This window comes from Pinus tabuliformis, chromosome 6 (assembly GCF_031772625.1).
Source record: "Pinus tabuliformis cultivar Carrire ecotype Pingquan chromosome 6, CPIR1, whole genome shotgun sequence".
Classification (NCBI taxonomy): Eukaryota; Viridiplantae; Streptophyta; class Pinopsida; order Pinales; family Pinaceae; genus Pinus; species Pinus tabuliformis.
In genome coordinates this window covers 708476695-708492010 of record NC_142292.1, presented here as the reverse complement: position 1 = coordinate 708492010, position 15316 = coordinate 708476695, and positions in this window count along the sequence as shown.

Genomic DNA, 15316 nt, shown 5'->3' with positions numbered 1-15316 from the left:
GAGGAGGCTTGTAGCAGCATACCAGAGTTGGCCGTGCCAGCGGTACTCCCAACAGTAGAAAAGATTCACTAGCTAGCGGCTGGAGTCTGCAAGGCCCAAGAAGAGGCTGCGAAGGTTCAGTTGGAGCTGAACTTGCAGATCGCTGAGCTGTGGCTGAAGGCACAGCCCTCTACACCCCCAAAAGTCAGAGAGTAGCGCCACCGCGCCATTCAATCGGGGTTGGAAGCGATAGAGCACGCTGTACAGGACTGCACGGGATTGTTGGATCAGTCCCTCTTCACACTCACCTCACTGTAGGAAGATCCAACCATACAGTGTCTAGAGACAGAAGCATGGCAGTTACAGCAGGCATATGACAATATCAGGGGGACCATACAGATGGTCACTCTTACTCAAGGACTTGCCAAGATGAAGGAGGCCAGGCTCTAAAGAGACAGGTGGACGCCGCGCGCCAGAAAGAAGCAGTGCTTAAAGCACGCATCCAGCCTTAGCTCGAGGAAGCGTTCACGGTCACTGCCACGATCGAGGGAAAGTTGGCACAGATTCAGAGTGCATATGCGCTAAGGCAAGAAGATGTCCCTTACAACGATGCATCAGAGATTCGCGCACAACTGATACAGCGGAAGAATGTGCTGCGGACGTAAACGAAGTGCAGAAGTTGCTGGATGGACTCTACGCGAAGATCACCGCACTAGCCGAGTGACTCAGGACGAGTCACGTTGATTTTGGGGGCCTGTTGGGTAGCGGATCCCCCATAGCATGTTTTTGGGGCTTAAAGCCGAGGTTGGTCAATGTAATGTAAATACCCTGCAAAATGCGGGCGCGGAGCGCGAGAATCTGGGGTTGTCCGCCCTAAAATAATGTAATTTAATATAGAATGTGTCGGCCTACCCATGGTCCGCAGACCATGGGATTGTATAAATAGAGCGAGGCTCTAAGTGGAAAGTTAGTCTTAGTCTTAGCTTTGATAATATGGGTTTTTGAATAAGGAATTCGTTCTGAGTCTGTAAGTCCGAGTCTTGGGTCGTAGTAGTAGTAAGAGGCTCTGCAGCTGTGTGCGCAGAGGCCTGGTAGAGTCTGCAGCTGTGTGCGCAGACCCCTGCAGCTGAGTGCGCAGGGCAGAGTTGGGATTGTACTAGAGCAGAAGATTAATAAAAGATAAGTTGATTCTGGAATACTATGTGTTTATTGTTTCTATGATATTTATGCATCTCTTTACAGTTTATGATTGCGTGCACTGGTTATAAATGTTGAATGATTAATAAGAATATTGGGCCCACATAATTAAGTTAAGATCTATAATAAAGGCACAGTAAGGATAAAGGATCTAGACAGCATCTCTTCGCGCCCTCTACAGAGCTAAGCGGAAGCAGTTGCACAAGTCGCGAAGGACAAACGGCTGCGCAAAGCAGCGTAAGTACGTTGATCGGTTCACGAACTTCCCAGACTTCATCAAGACATCCCTAGGGTGTGGAAACCTGGTTCCAGCACCCTCCCATACTACCTCGGGTGAGACCTCAGTCCGCACACCGCGGACTATTGCCAAAAGGGCCGGTAGTACCGAGATTTGCTTGGCTAAACTCACTGTTGAACCTGGGTCAGGCCCCAAGTAGCCAACATAGATGAAAATGTAGTGAATGATATGAGGGAACAATGGTTCATAGCGATTCTCAGATAAGTATGAGATTCCTATGCTTAAATCTGTTGTTTACACCTATAGATTACATATATGTGATATGTTTGACGAAATTCCTATCATCGCTAGTAGGGGTTTGGTTGAGGGCTTGTTCAAGTATTTGCTTTTACATCATTATTTCCCTATTATCTTACTATTTTGGAGATGTCATACAATTCTAGGTAGTGACCTCGGCTATGGGCCTGAAAAAAGTGGCTCAAAACCTAGGGACGCTGGCACAACACTGGGCAAAATAGTCCCTCGACGTTGGCATGCCTTGTCATGAGAGCATCCAAAGCCTCCTGGACACTGGCATGCCTATAGCATAAGAGTGTCCAGAGGTCAAGTGGTTAAAAACTTTAGTAGGTCCTAGGGGCTAGCTACCTGAAGTGTTGGGATGGTTCTTAGGGGTCCTGTAGCTACTGTGGAAGGTATGTATAATGTTGTGTTTCTGCCGATTCCACTTCCTTAAGTTCACATAGGAGGTTGAATCCAATCATAATAGCCTCTTGTCGCATGTTTACCCCGGTTGGTCAGTTACTTGGGTAGATGTGGGAGGAGGGTGTTACAGTCTTGCCTTCATACTAAGGCCTCCTTAAATATCTTTTCCTAGCTAGACTTCTTAGGATCCCTCTAGAACTTATGAGTTTTATCCACCTAAACCTTAGGAAATATTAATTTTCCTTTTTAATTTTATTTTAGATTTGAAACCCCATCTTAGGTCCAAAACCCCTTCACTTGGGTTCTTTTCCCATAAATGCTTTTGTGACCAAACTCACAAACCCATCTCACTAGGCTTGTGGAGTACCTCCCAAGCTACATAATTCAACAACATAGGGTCTTTTCCCATAAATCCTTTTGTGACCAAACTCACAAACCCATCTCACTAGGCTTGTGGAGTACCTCCCAAGCTACATAATTCAACAACATAGTCTAGTTGTAGTAACAATAACTTGGTAAAGCTCTTGTAGTCAAATGAGGATTTGGTTGGGTTCCCAAGTTGCAATTAAGTAAGGGTAGTTGTGAGGTCATGATAGCCAATGAGGGTCATGGAATTCCAAGGAATGAAAAGGTGTTCTAACACATGTCAAACAATGTCAATGCACGATGAGGAGTGTTAGAGAATGTTGAGGCATCACAAGGGATAACTAGGTCAAAATGCATGGGATTGAACAAATAAGAGTGTGTGCCACTGAGTGTTAGTGAATTCAAGTGTGCCAAGGACGAAGTGTGTTAGAAGAAGTTCATAATAGGATTGCAGGAGCCAAGCCTACAGTTGTGATAAGGGGCTCGACATAGGAGTTTTAGACAAAGGGAGACTTTGTACTAGGCACAACATTGTTTTGCCTTTATCTATAATCTTTATATGACATGTGGCACACTGTGGCCAAATGCTCAAGTTTTAAACTATTTTAGACAATTGCATATTGTACATTATTGTGTATAAGTTTTGGGGCACTCGACTTGTGTCGACTTATATATTTTGTGTCTTGTGCATCTTGTGGTTCTTGTAAACTCTCAGTTAATGCTCTACTATTTATATGAACTGGACATACATGTGAAATATTGCCTATGTAAGCTATGTTGCTTAGTTATTTTATGGACATGGCTAGATGTGATCCTTGTCTTGGTAAGTTCTTAAGTGGGACAAGTTGAGCTTGGACATGAGTGACCTAAGATGAGTTATAGGTAGTTCTTAGGTGAACAAGGCACAATCTACTTGTAGTAGGTGCAATTGGTCAAGTTGTTGCGGCTGAAGTAGGCCAATGTCACATGAACTGCAGTAGCTAAGGACTTGATTGGGTTCCCAAGTCATGAAAAAATGTAAGGCTAGTTGTGAGGGCATGAGTGCCAATGTGTACTAGGGAATGCTAACATGTGCCAGATAGTTTGAAGGCATGTCAAATATGCTAATATGTGTCAAGTGTTAAGGCATGCAAAGATGTGCAAGGGTATGACAATACGTGTCAGGGACTGTCAAGGAAACAAAAAGGAGAAACAAGTTAAACTACAAGGAAATGAACACATAAGAGGGTTAATAAGTCATCAATTTACCTTTTCCAAGAGGGGCATGCTAGGCAGACCAACACAAGGTGCCAAAAGGTGCCAAGTGTCAGGTGTTAGTGAATTCTAGGTGCTAAATATTCCTCTATTACTTCTCATCTACTTTCCAATAATTAATCTCAAATAAATTTAATATTAAACTGTGCCAAAGCATACCAGGGAATCTCAATGAATTCTATACATGCTAAGACTTGTCAAGCACCAATACGTGCCAACTTTCAATGTGTGTTAGGGAGTGATACAAATTTTATGAAGTGGCAGGGCATGTTGAAGAGTGTTAAGGTGTGCCAGAGAGTGCCAATGCAGGCCGAGGAGTGTTAGGGAGTACTAGGGAAACACAAGAGAGAACTAGTTCAATATGCATGGAAGTGAATGAATATGAGGGTGTGCCATGGAGTGTCAACGAGTGCTAGCTAGCATGCCAAGGAGGGAGTGACAAGTTATGTTAAGCATTGGTAAGCTGTTGGGATAGGGTCCCCAGGGTCAATTTTGGGTTAGTTTAACCAAAATTTGAGAAGAATTTTGTAAAGAATGTAAAGTCTCTGCGAAATGTAGAAGCAGAGTGCGCAGTTAAGTAGGAGTCAAAGGGGCTTTAGCCCCTTATTTGGGTAATGGATAGGTCGGTTTTGAGACACACCCATAGGCCACAGGCCATGGTATTGTATTGAAAAAGCTATATATATAGTTGAGCCATAACGAGTCTAAGAATCAATCTAAGGTAGAAGATTATTGTTTTGGGCAAGTGCTGAGGCAGGAAGGCTCTGTTTCCTGTACTTAGGCGAAAGGAGAAGGCTCTTGCAGTTCAGTGCACGGAGACCTTGGCAAGTCCACAGTTGAGTGCATGGGCCCCTGTAGCTAAGTGCGCAGGTAAGAAGATTCTGCAAAATTGAATGCCGAATCTAATAAAGACTAATTTTGGAACAAGTATTTTGCCTCTGTGTTTTATTCTTATTTCTATTCAAGTTATGCATTATGACTAATGGTCTGTTTTTGTTAAAATTGGCAACCAGGGCAAAACTTCAGGTGGGTCATCTTATTCATGGCTGATAATATTTTTATTAGATTCCTCTCGTCGAGAGGTGTAGGATTGATATAAATATCATCCGATTCCGATAAGTATTCATGGAGATATGAATTTATTTTGATTATGGAATTATTATCACGCCAACCTGCAACTCATGTAGGCTCAGAAGCCCAACAGTTGCATCTATTCAAACACCAACATTGTGTATAAATATAGGAGGACTTTTCTTCATTTGGACTCACTCATCTCATCACATCTCTCTCTCTCTACTGCGCAGAAAAGAGTCTCTTCTCTACTGCGCAGAAAAGGGTCTCTCCCTCACACATGTGAAGCCGGAAGCTGCTGAAACTGAAGCTGCAACTACAGAAGTAAAGATTGACCTGCGTGGACTAGAAGATATCCTCATCTAAACTGCACTGTAGGTTCATCTAAATCTCCTCTGAAAGCCGCAACTTTTGGTGGTGCAATCAAGTCAATCCGACGAACGGTTTGCAAGATATCGACTGCCCTAGTTTGAAGCCGGATGCTGCCGAAACTGAAGCTGCAACTGCAGAAGTAAGTTTGACCTGTGTGGACTAGAAGATCTCCTCATCTGAACTGCGTTGTAGGTTCATCTGAACCTCCTCTAGAAGCCACAACTTTTGGTGGTGGAATCAAGCTGATCCGACAGTCGATTTGTGAGATACCGTCTGCTCTAGTTTGATGATGAAGCCGCTAATGCTGATGCTGCTGATCTAGGGTTTGCTACTACTAATATGAATCAGATTTATTGTACTATTTCTCTCTGCTAAATTATTGAAGATAAAAGAAGATTTGATCAAAGGGTTTCCCCACACATTGTGGGGTTTGTCCCTGGCTAGCTGCCACATCTTGTGTCTCTTGTCTTGGCTTGTTTTCTGTCGATCGTTTAATGTTCTATCTGCACTTTACTTTATGTACATGTGATTGCTAATCTGTGGAATATAATAAGAAAAATAAGTAAACTGTTATAAGCATAGAACATACCATAACTTAACATGATATCGGAGCTGAGGTGAAGACAAAGCCCGAGCAAGAGCAAGAGCAATCACCGAAGAGAAGATCGGCAAGGCTATCCTAAAAGAACGATGGGGTCCTCAACACTCTTTCCTGCCGAAGACAAGCTCCGTGAGAAAGCTGACTATCACGGATAGAAGATGTCTATCGATCTAACCCTGAGGATCAAGGAGTGTTGGATCATGTGAGAGGAAATATTGTTGAGCCTCCATCAAATGCACCTCCTGCTGCCAGGAACAAATAGAAGAACGGAGAAATTAAAGCGAAGAAGATCATCCGGGACTCTATCGACAAGCGCTTGGTGGCCTACATCTCTGAACTAGACACCTCCATGGAAATCTACGATAGACCGGTGAGTTTATTTAAAGTTAATGATGCAAATCAAGTTTTGTTTCTTAGTAATATGCTAAAGGAAATTAAGAAGGGTAAAGATGAGAGTATGCAAGCATACTTCTTAAGAATCACCAAGATCAAGAACGATCTCCTATCTATTGGGGAGACTATTGCTGATAGAGAAATGGCACTCACGACTCTTGGAGGATTACCATCCGAATGGTACGTGTTCAGGACTACTCTTCTGAACAATAATGTAATTCCTAGTTTCGAGGAATTAATGGCTAGATGCATTCAACAAGAAACAAGGGTAGAAGAGCAAGAAATGCCCATGCCTAAAGGTCCTCCTACTGCCTTTTCTTCTCATGCTAAGAAAAGAAATAATTTCGGAACTAAATCAAAAGGAAAGGCTAGACCTAAGAGTGGAAGAAAATGACGATGTTACATCTGCGATAAAGCAAGTCACTATGCAAGGGAGTGCCCTGATAGAAAGGACTCACACCGGGACGATGATCAAAATCCCTCTGATGGCAATCAAAGGAATGACAAATTCAATAGCAAAGGTAATAGGAGAGCTGGGAATCGAGGAAGAGGACAACCATTCAAGAAGGCTAGAAATTCCAGGATGTATTAAATGCACCTGACCTCAAAAAGAACCTAATGTCCATCTCGACAATGGAAGACAAAGGCTACAAGGTAACCTTTAGTAATGGTAAGGCACGTATATGGAAAAATAATGTTAAAGATGCCTTTACTCTTGGGTTTAGTGTTGATTCAATATATCAGGTCAATGGAAGTCCACTAGGTGTCATGTCTTATGACACATCTCTTCAGTCCGAACTTTGGCATCGGAGGTTTGCGCCCCTTCATTACAAAGCTATACTCGGTGTAAAACAAATGGTGACAAGGATGCCCAAATTCCGAGTAAAGAAAGAAGGTGTATGTCCAACATGTGCTGAAGGAAAGCTCAAAAGGGGACCATTCCCCTCAAGCCAAAGCAAGACCTCCGATATATTACAGTTGGTTCACTCAGGCATACCTGAGGTTGGCATTAAGAGGGAGACTACTACACCATATACTCCTGAACAGAATGGTGTGGCAGAAAGGAAGAACCGCACGATTATGGAAGCTATCCGGGCCATGCTACATGATCAAAGACTTCTGAAGTTTCTATGGGCTGAAGCTGCAAACACTGTCGTATATGTACAAAATCGATGCCCTCATCAAGCATTGGGTTCCAAGACTCTTGAAGAAAAGTTCACCGGTAAGAAACCTGATGTTTCTCATTTTAGAATTTTTGGAAGCCCTGTATATTTTCATGTGCCGAAAGAGAAAAGAAATAAATTGGGTGCATCTGGAAAGAAGGGAATTTTCGTGGGCTATGGTGAAAATACTAAAGGCTATAGAATCTATGTAGCCGGTCAAAGGGAAGTTGTAATTAGTCATGATGTCACCTTTGACGAAGATATGGCTCTCAGCAAGGTGAACAATCTTCCGACTTTGAGGAGCTCTCAAGAAGCCGACACCAGGGAACCGAAAGAAAAGGATGATGAATCAATGCCTGATGTAGAAGAACCCATGGATCCGATTGATCCTCCTCCACATGAGCCTTCCTCTTCTAGGAAGAGGCCTTCATGGCTTAGGGGGCTACTTGATGATGCTGAAGGACATGTTGCACCCCAAGGAACCTTTCGTGAAAGTAAGAAACCTAATAGGTATCAGGGATACCTGACCATCATGAGCACGATCATACAAAATGAGCCTTCATCATTCTCAGATGCCGTCAAGCATCAAGTATGGAAGGATGCTATGACCATAGAATATGAGTCTATTATGGAGAGTGACGTCTAGGAAGTAGTTCCCAGACCCCAGGACAAGACAGTTGTTACTTCCAAATGGCTTTACAAGATAAAGCATGCAGCAGATGGAAGTACGGAAAAGTATAAGGCTCGTTTTGTTGCTCGTGGTTTCTCCCAAAAGGAAGGTATAGACTATGATGAGATATTTGCACCTGTTGCCAGATATACGACCATTCGCTCGATCATAGCCCTTGCGGCTTCACAAGGATGGAACCTACATCAGATGGATGTCAAGACCACGTTCTTGCATGGTTCGATCAAAGAAGAGGTCTATGTGGAGCAACCTGAAGGATTTGAGATTTATGATCGAAAATCTCATGTATGCAGGTTGAAGAAGGCTCTCTATGGGCTGAAGCAAGCACCCCGAGCATGGTATGAGAGGATCGATAGCTACTTGATGAAGCTGGGATTCACTAGGAGTGAAGTCGATCCTAACCTTTACTTTAAGGTTGAAAATGACAAGCCTCTCATACTAGTGTTGTATGTGGATGACCTCTTTCTAATAGGTGCACACCCTCTCATTCAAAAATGTAAGAGGGAGTTGGCTTCTGAATTTGAAATGAAGGACCTAGGACTTGAAGTGTGGTAGAAGCCAAGGGAAATTTTCCTATCTCAAGGAAAATATGTGGTGAAGATTCTGGAAAGATTTGGTATGGTGGACTGCAAGCCTGTGACTACCTCGAGGATCTTAACTTTCAGAAGTTATATGGTAGTGATGTCGGACCAGATTTGGGAAATGCCTCTGAGTCTCAAAAACTCATTCGTGTTGATGTTCTTGGTGAACCTCCGTCCGAACATATGTTTTGCAGTTAGCATTGTGAGCTCATATTTGGTTGAGCCTCACTAGATTGGTGTCAAGAATCTTCTAAGATTTCTTCAGGACACAATCTCTCATGGATTCAGATACACTGCCAGAAATATGAAACTGCATGATTATTCGAATGTTGATTAGGAAGGTAGTGTGGAGGATCACTGGAGCACTTTTAAGTGTTGTTTCTCTTCGGATTCTGCTTCGAAATAATGGATGAGCAGGAAGCAGAAGTCGGTTGCTATAAGCACCACTGAGACCGGATACATATCTACGAGTATGATCTCATATGAAGCTGCCTGGTTGGGGAAACTCTTCAGTGAGTTGTTTGAACACATACCACTGTGATTCTCTGTAACAACCAGAGGTGGGATTCGATTATTGAGGAATCCTGTATTCGTCGATTGCTCCAGCAAATAGACATCATCTGGGATATGGTAAGTCGATGAGCAAGGAGGCTCCATCGCATTAAGATGATGTACAGGTCGATACACCTTGTCAAAGCCCCGAGGAAAGATCTAACCTGTGATTTTCCCAAACCACTTGGAGTCGTCAAGAATCCCTTGTACAAGGGTCCTACATGTTGCATACATTGAGCTTTGGGAGCTCTGAGGGCTTACAGTTCTTACTGGAGCAACATACGACCACAGGGTGACTCACCCTCCCCTGGTGGTGCGCACTGGAACAAGATGATTCGCTCTCTTGTGGAACAGGATGATTCACTCTCCTATGTAGCAGGATGATTAGTTCTCCTGTGAGGCCTAGATTGATGTGTTCTCCATGGCGATTGTAGCAGGATTGATGTGTTCTCCTGTGAGGCTTGGATTGATGTGTTCTCCATGGCGATTGTAGCAGGATTGATGTGTTCTCCTGTGAGGCTTGGATTGATGTGTTCTCCATGGCGATTGTAGCAGGATTGATGTGTTCTCCTGTGAGGACAGGATTGATTAGTTCTCCTGTCGAGGCATCCTACCCATGCAGTTTGGGACTCATGGGAAGTACCTCTCATCTGATCAATGAGCAGGGAAATGAAGTTAGGGACCATAGTAGTACCGATGGATGCATCGTTGTATCTACCGTACTCCCTATGCTAGGATGACCTCCATTGATCTGGGATCAATGATACTAGTCTGGGACCAGTGGTAGGAGTTGTACCATACTATGACACTGACTTTGGGTTAGTTGAGACTGGTATGGGACCAGTGGTACATACTCTAAGACTGACTTCGTGTCAGTGCAATACTAATCTGGGACCAGTGAGAGTGGTACATACTATGACACTGACTTCGGGTCGGTTGAGACTGGTCTAGGACCAGTGGTACACTCTCTAAGACTACAATACTAGTCTGGGACCAGTGGTAGGAGTGGTACCTACTATGAAGCCGACTTCGGGTCGGTTGAGACTGGTCTGGGACTAGTGGTACACACTCTGAGACTGACTTTGAGTCAGTGGAGGATGATACTGGTCTGGGACTAGTGGAGTTGTACTCACTATGACACTGACTTCGGGTTGGTTGAGACTGGTCTGGGACCAGTGGTACATACTCTGAGACTGACTTTGAGTCAGTATGATACATCCTCGATCATTTCTTCTTCTTCATAATTCAGACAAAAGTAGAGCAGAACATAACAATGCAAGAGCAGAGTAGAACAGAGCAGAACAATATAGATCAGTACAGAGCAGAACAAGACAAAGCAAAACAGACAGAATAGAGCAGAGCAGGGCAAGGGTCAAGTTGTACAGGGTAGTGCATTTGATGGATGAATAGTAGCGACCGACAGACAGATTGCAGATGAAGTTCTCCCTAGTTGAGAGGGAGTGTTAAAATTGGCAACTAGGGCAAAATTTCATGTGGTTCATCTTATTCATGGCTGATAATATTTTTAATAGATTCCTCTCATCGAGAGGTGTAGGATTGATATAAAGATCATCTGATTCCAATAAGTATTCATCGAGATATGAATTTATTTTGATTATGGAATTATTATCAAGCCGACCTACAACTCATGTAGGCTCAGAAGCCCAACAGTCGCATCTATTCAAACACCAACGTTGTGTATAAATATAGGAGGACTTTTCCTCATTTGGACTCATTCATCTCATCACATCTCTCTTTCTCTCTACTACGCAGAAAATAATCTCTTCTCTACTGCACAGAAAAGGGTCTCTCCCTCACACATGTGAAGCCGAAAGCTGTTGAAACTGAAGCTGCAACTGCAGAAGTAAAGATTGACCTGCGTGGACTAGAAGATCTCCTCATCTAAACTGCGTTGTAGGTTCATCTGAACCTCCTCTGAAAGCCGCAACTTTTGGTGGTGGAATCAAGTCAATCTGACGGACGGTTTGCAAGATATCACTTGCCCTAGTTTGAAGCCAGAAGCTGCCGAAACTAAAGCTGCAACTGCAGAAGTAAAGTTTGACCTGCGTGGACTAGAAGATCTCCTCATCTGAACTGCGCTATAGGTTCATCTAAACCTCCTCTGGAAGCCGCAACTTTTGGTGGTGGAATCAAGCTGATCCGACGGTCGATTTGTGAGATATCGTCTGCCCTAGTTTGATGATGAAGCCGCTAACGCTGACGCTGCTGATCTAGGGTTTGCTACTGCTGATATGAATCAGATTTATTGTACTATTTTTCTCTGCTGAATTATTGAAGATAAAAGAAAATTTGATTAAAGGGTTTCCCCACACATTGTGGGGTTTGTCCCTGGCTAGCCGCCACATCTTGTGTCTCTTGTCTTGGCTTGTTCTCTGTCGATCGTTTAATGTTGTATCTGCAGTTTACTTTATGTACATGTGATTGCTAATATGTGGAATATAATAAGAAAAAGAAGTAAACTATTATAAGCATAGAACATACCATAACTTAACAGTTTTCTGTGAAATGAAGTATAATTGCTACGCGAATATATTGAATCTTTAATATCTATGCATGAATTAAGTGATTATCTTTTTCGCAAAGATAAAAGTCAAATATGTTATGATTTCTGTTGAATCAGGTAGAGCTGTGCGAAGGCAGATCTAGGGTTACTATTTAGTGCGCGAAAGTGGATTGTCTGCTTCTTTTAGGTCTATAAAGTATTATTGCAGACCTTCACGAAGGTATAGAAGCCGTTTTCTTAGAGTTTCAGTAACAGACCATAGGAAGACATAGATCTGTGTGAAGGCAGATCTGAGCGACAAGGGCTTAAGATCAATTATCAAACGGTCTCTGGATGTAAAAACCTGGTTCTAGCATCCCCCAATACTGCTTCGGGTGAGACTGAAACCTGTGCTATAGAGGTTGTTGCTAAAAGGGCCAACAATTAGAGTTTTGTTGGTTGGCGCGAACATCTCTGAACCTGGGTCAGGCTCCCTTAAGCCAACAAATGGTTCCGTTGCCAGGATCGGGATCTATCTAAGATATGTGTGATAAATGGTTTCTTAGGAAGAAAGAGATTGAAAAGTGGATTGACTGAAACGTACATGCGTTCATGGCTCAAGAGAACAGGAGCCCTAAATTATCCAAGGAGTAGTAGTTGCAGAGATATTTATACACAGACAAGACTGACGCGTTCTTTTGTTTCTTCCCTGATGAACTACATGAGTGGTTGTCGAAATCGACTGATAGTCAAGTGACGTGGAGGCTTGATGACCCTATAGTGTGGACTCTTGAACTGGTGTGACATCTGGAGGCATCAAGAAGTAATATCATGCGGGTTGTGGATTATTGGATTGATCGCAAACTAGGACGTTTTGTGACTTATTTTGTGATCGATATAAATATCAGCTATAGCGAATCAAAAGGAAGACTCTTTAAGGGACCGCGAGGTAAGTATTTGAAATCAGTAAAGACTTGGATTAAAATGTTGCTATGTGAAAAGAGGGTTATGCAGTTACCTTGATGTTTGGGACTAAGCGAAGTGGGAGATTCCCTATAAGAAGTGAAGGATCAAGCTCAGAGTATAGTCCATCTAGATTCCAGAATCCATTCCCAGAAAACCATGCGTTGGCAAGTGACTCCAGCAAGAGTCACAAAGAGGAAAAGGATGATATATATAAGAGAGCAGAGCACAAAGTAAAAAACCTAATCAGAACCTATTTGATCTCTGTTGTCGCACAGATTGTCACGACAACACTCAGACCGGGGGCTGCCACCCTGATCCCCGATCTCTTCGTTTAAGCCGTCTCCCGCGACTAAGGGGGGTAGACCCTATGGCGTAAAAGATGACCAACTGTGGACCAGCTGGGTTGGGAGACACAGCAAGGCAAATTAGATTTTAGAAGTTAATGGACCAGTGCCTTATGGAGTTAATGATTAAATGATTATTTATTAGATGTTGCAAAAGATATGAACTTTGTAAAACAATCATTTATCATCAAACCCAAGCAATGCAAGATATCCAGTAAATTCACAATGCTTTAACGATGATCCAGCGATTAAACTTAAAGAAAAATTAAATGCTTTAAATGATCATAAAATTTAAATGCTGACCAGTTACCACTTTCACATAGCTAACTCCAAATAAACATTAAGCACATTTAACTATAGAGAAATGGAACATAGAGACACCAAAAATGAATTTTTCAATTTTTTGTTAAGCCTTTTCAAAATATTTTAATTAATTTTTTAAATATTTTTTATGATTCTAAGCAAAAAAAAATCAAAATAAAACAAAAATTAAAATCCTAAATTAAAATCTAATCTAAACTAAAATCTAATAAAAAGGAACCTTTTAAGCTTTTATGAATTTTTTATTTTTTATTTATTTTTTGATTTATTCTAAAATAAAATAAAACTAAACTAAACTAACAGCTAATCTAAAAAAAATGAAAATTAATTTTTTATTTTCAAATTTTTTATGATTTTTATATTTTAAGATTTTTTATTATTAAAATCTAACTTTTAAACAAAATTAAAACTATTTAAAGAAATCTAAAGCTAAAAAAAACTTAAAATTTAATAAATTTAAAACTGAACTAAGCTAACGTAAAGATTTAATTCCTAAAACTAAAATCTAAAAAAAACTAAACTAAAATCTATTCTAAACTAAAAAAAATGAAAAGGAACCTTTATTTTTTAAAACCATTTGTGATTTTTTTATATTTTATATTTTTTATGATTTTAGATTTATTAAAGAATAACACAAAACTAAATTCTAAATAAAGTAAATGAAACTTTAAAATTTTTAAACTAAACTAAATAAATATATACGATAATGAGATTTAAAATCAAATTCTAAAAAAAAAACACTAAACTAACACAACGCATATATCACAATGATTTTAAGTCAAAACTAAGATCTAAATTAACTAAAAATCAAAATCTAATCTAAATACGCTAACATAACATATTTATTTTTTTGTGATTTTTGAATTCTAAATGAAAAATTTTAATAAAACAAAAAAGAAATAAATAAATCTAAAACTAAAGCAATATTTTAAACCTAAGACGAAAAATTATATGCTACCATAAACTAAAACTAACCAACGCATTAAAAAAAAGGACAAAGACAAACTTACGCTAATCTACCCATACGCAGTCGAATTTTTTGTTTTCTTTTTGTTGTTGCGTGTGCAGGCCTAGGCGTATGACGGCAGCTGAGATTGCAGCGATGGGCTCGAGCTAGAGGAGAACAAGGCAACTTGAGTGAAATTTTCGTTTTGCAGGTTTAGATGGCAGTGTGTAACTGGAATGAAGACGTGAGGACGCAGCTGAAAATCGCAGCATAAAGGATGAAGGGGCTGCGTAGGGTGTGCAGCAGCGAAGGTAGAGCTGGGTAAACGAAGCTGGGGCAGCACGTTGGTGAAAGAAAACGCAGAGGAGTGGTGGTTTTATGGCAATGGACAGTAAAGCGTGAGGCTGCGTAGGAGATTTGCATGGAAAGATTGACTACGTGCAGGCTGCGAGCTGAAGATTGGACAGCGGAAAGGGTTTGCAGGTGAATACGCATGAGGAGCAACTCTAATGGAGTTTGCAGGCCGATGGAGAGGGACGATGGGGAAGGAAATGCGTTGAGATTTTGGTTGTGCAGGTTGACAAATGACTCAGCGCGGAGCAGCACGCAGAGGAAGACACCGTAGCTATGAAACGATGCGTAAAATTGAACATGGGTGGCTCAGATTTGAGGGAGCTGCAGGCAGGAATGAGAGAAGGAAAGAAGCTAGACACAGGTGGTGCGTAGGCAGAGTTTGGAGTTGTCAGACGGAGAGCGGATTTGCCTGTGGAAGACTGTTTTGCAGGGGTGTGGCAATGATACATGGGCAGATTGTTGAGGTAAGGAGCAGATTTGCAATGTTTTGCAGCCTACTTTAAAAGAAAATCGAAAAAAAAAAAAAATCTTACTACAGTAAAAAATGAAACCCCAAGTAGCAGAGAAATTGAAACTAGCGGCCCAGAAATCCCAGGATGCCACAGCATTAAAAAAAAAAAAAAAAAAAATTCGAAAATTTCTGTCAAAATGAAATCCTAGGCAACAAACAGATAGCCTGGAAAAACCCTCAAATTTCTTCAGAAAAAAACCTGCAAATTCTCCAA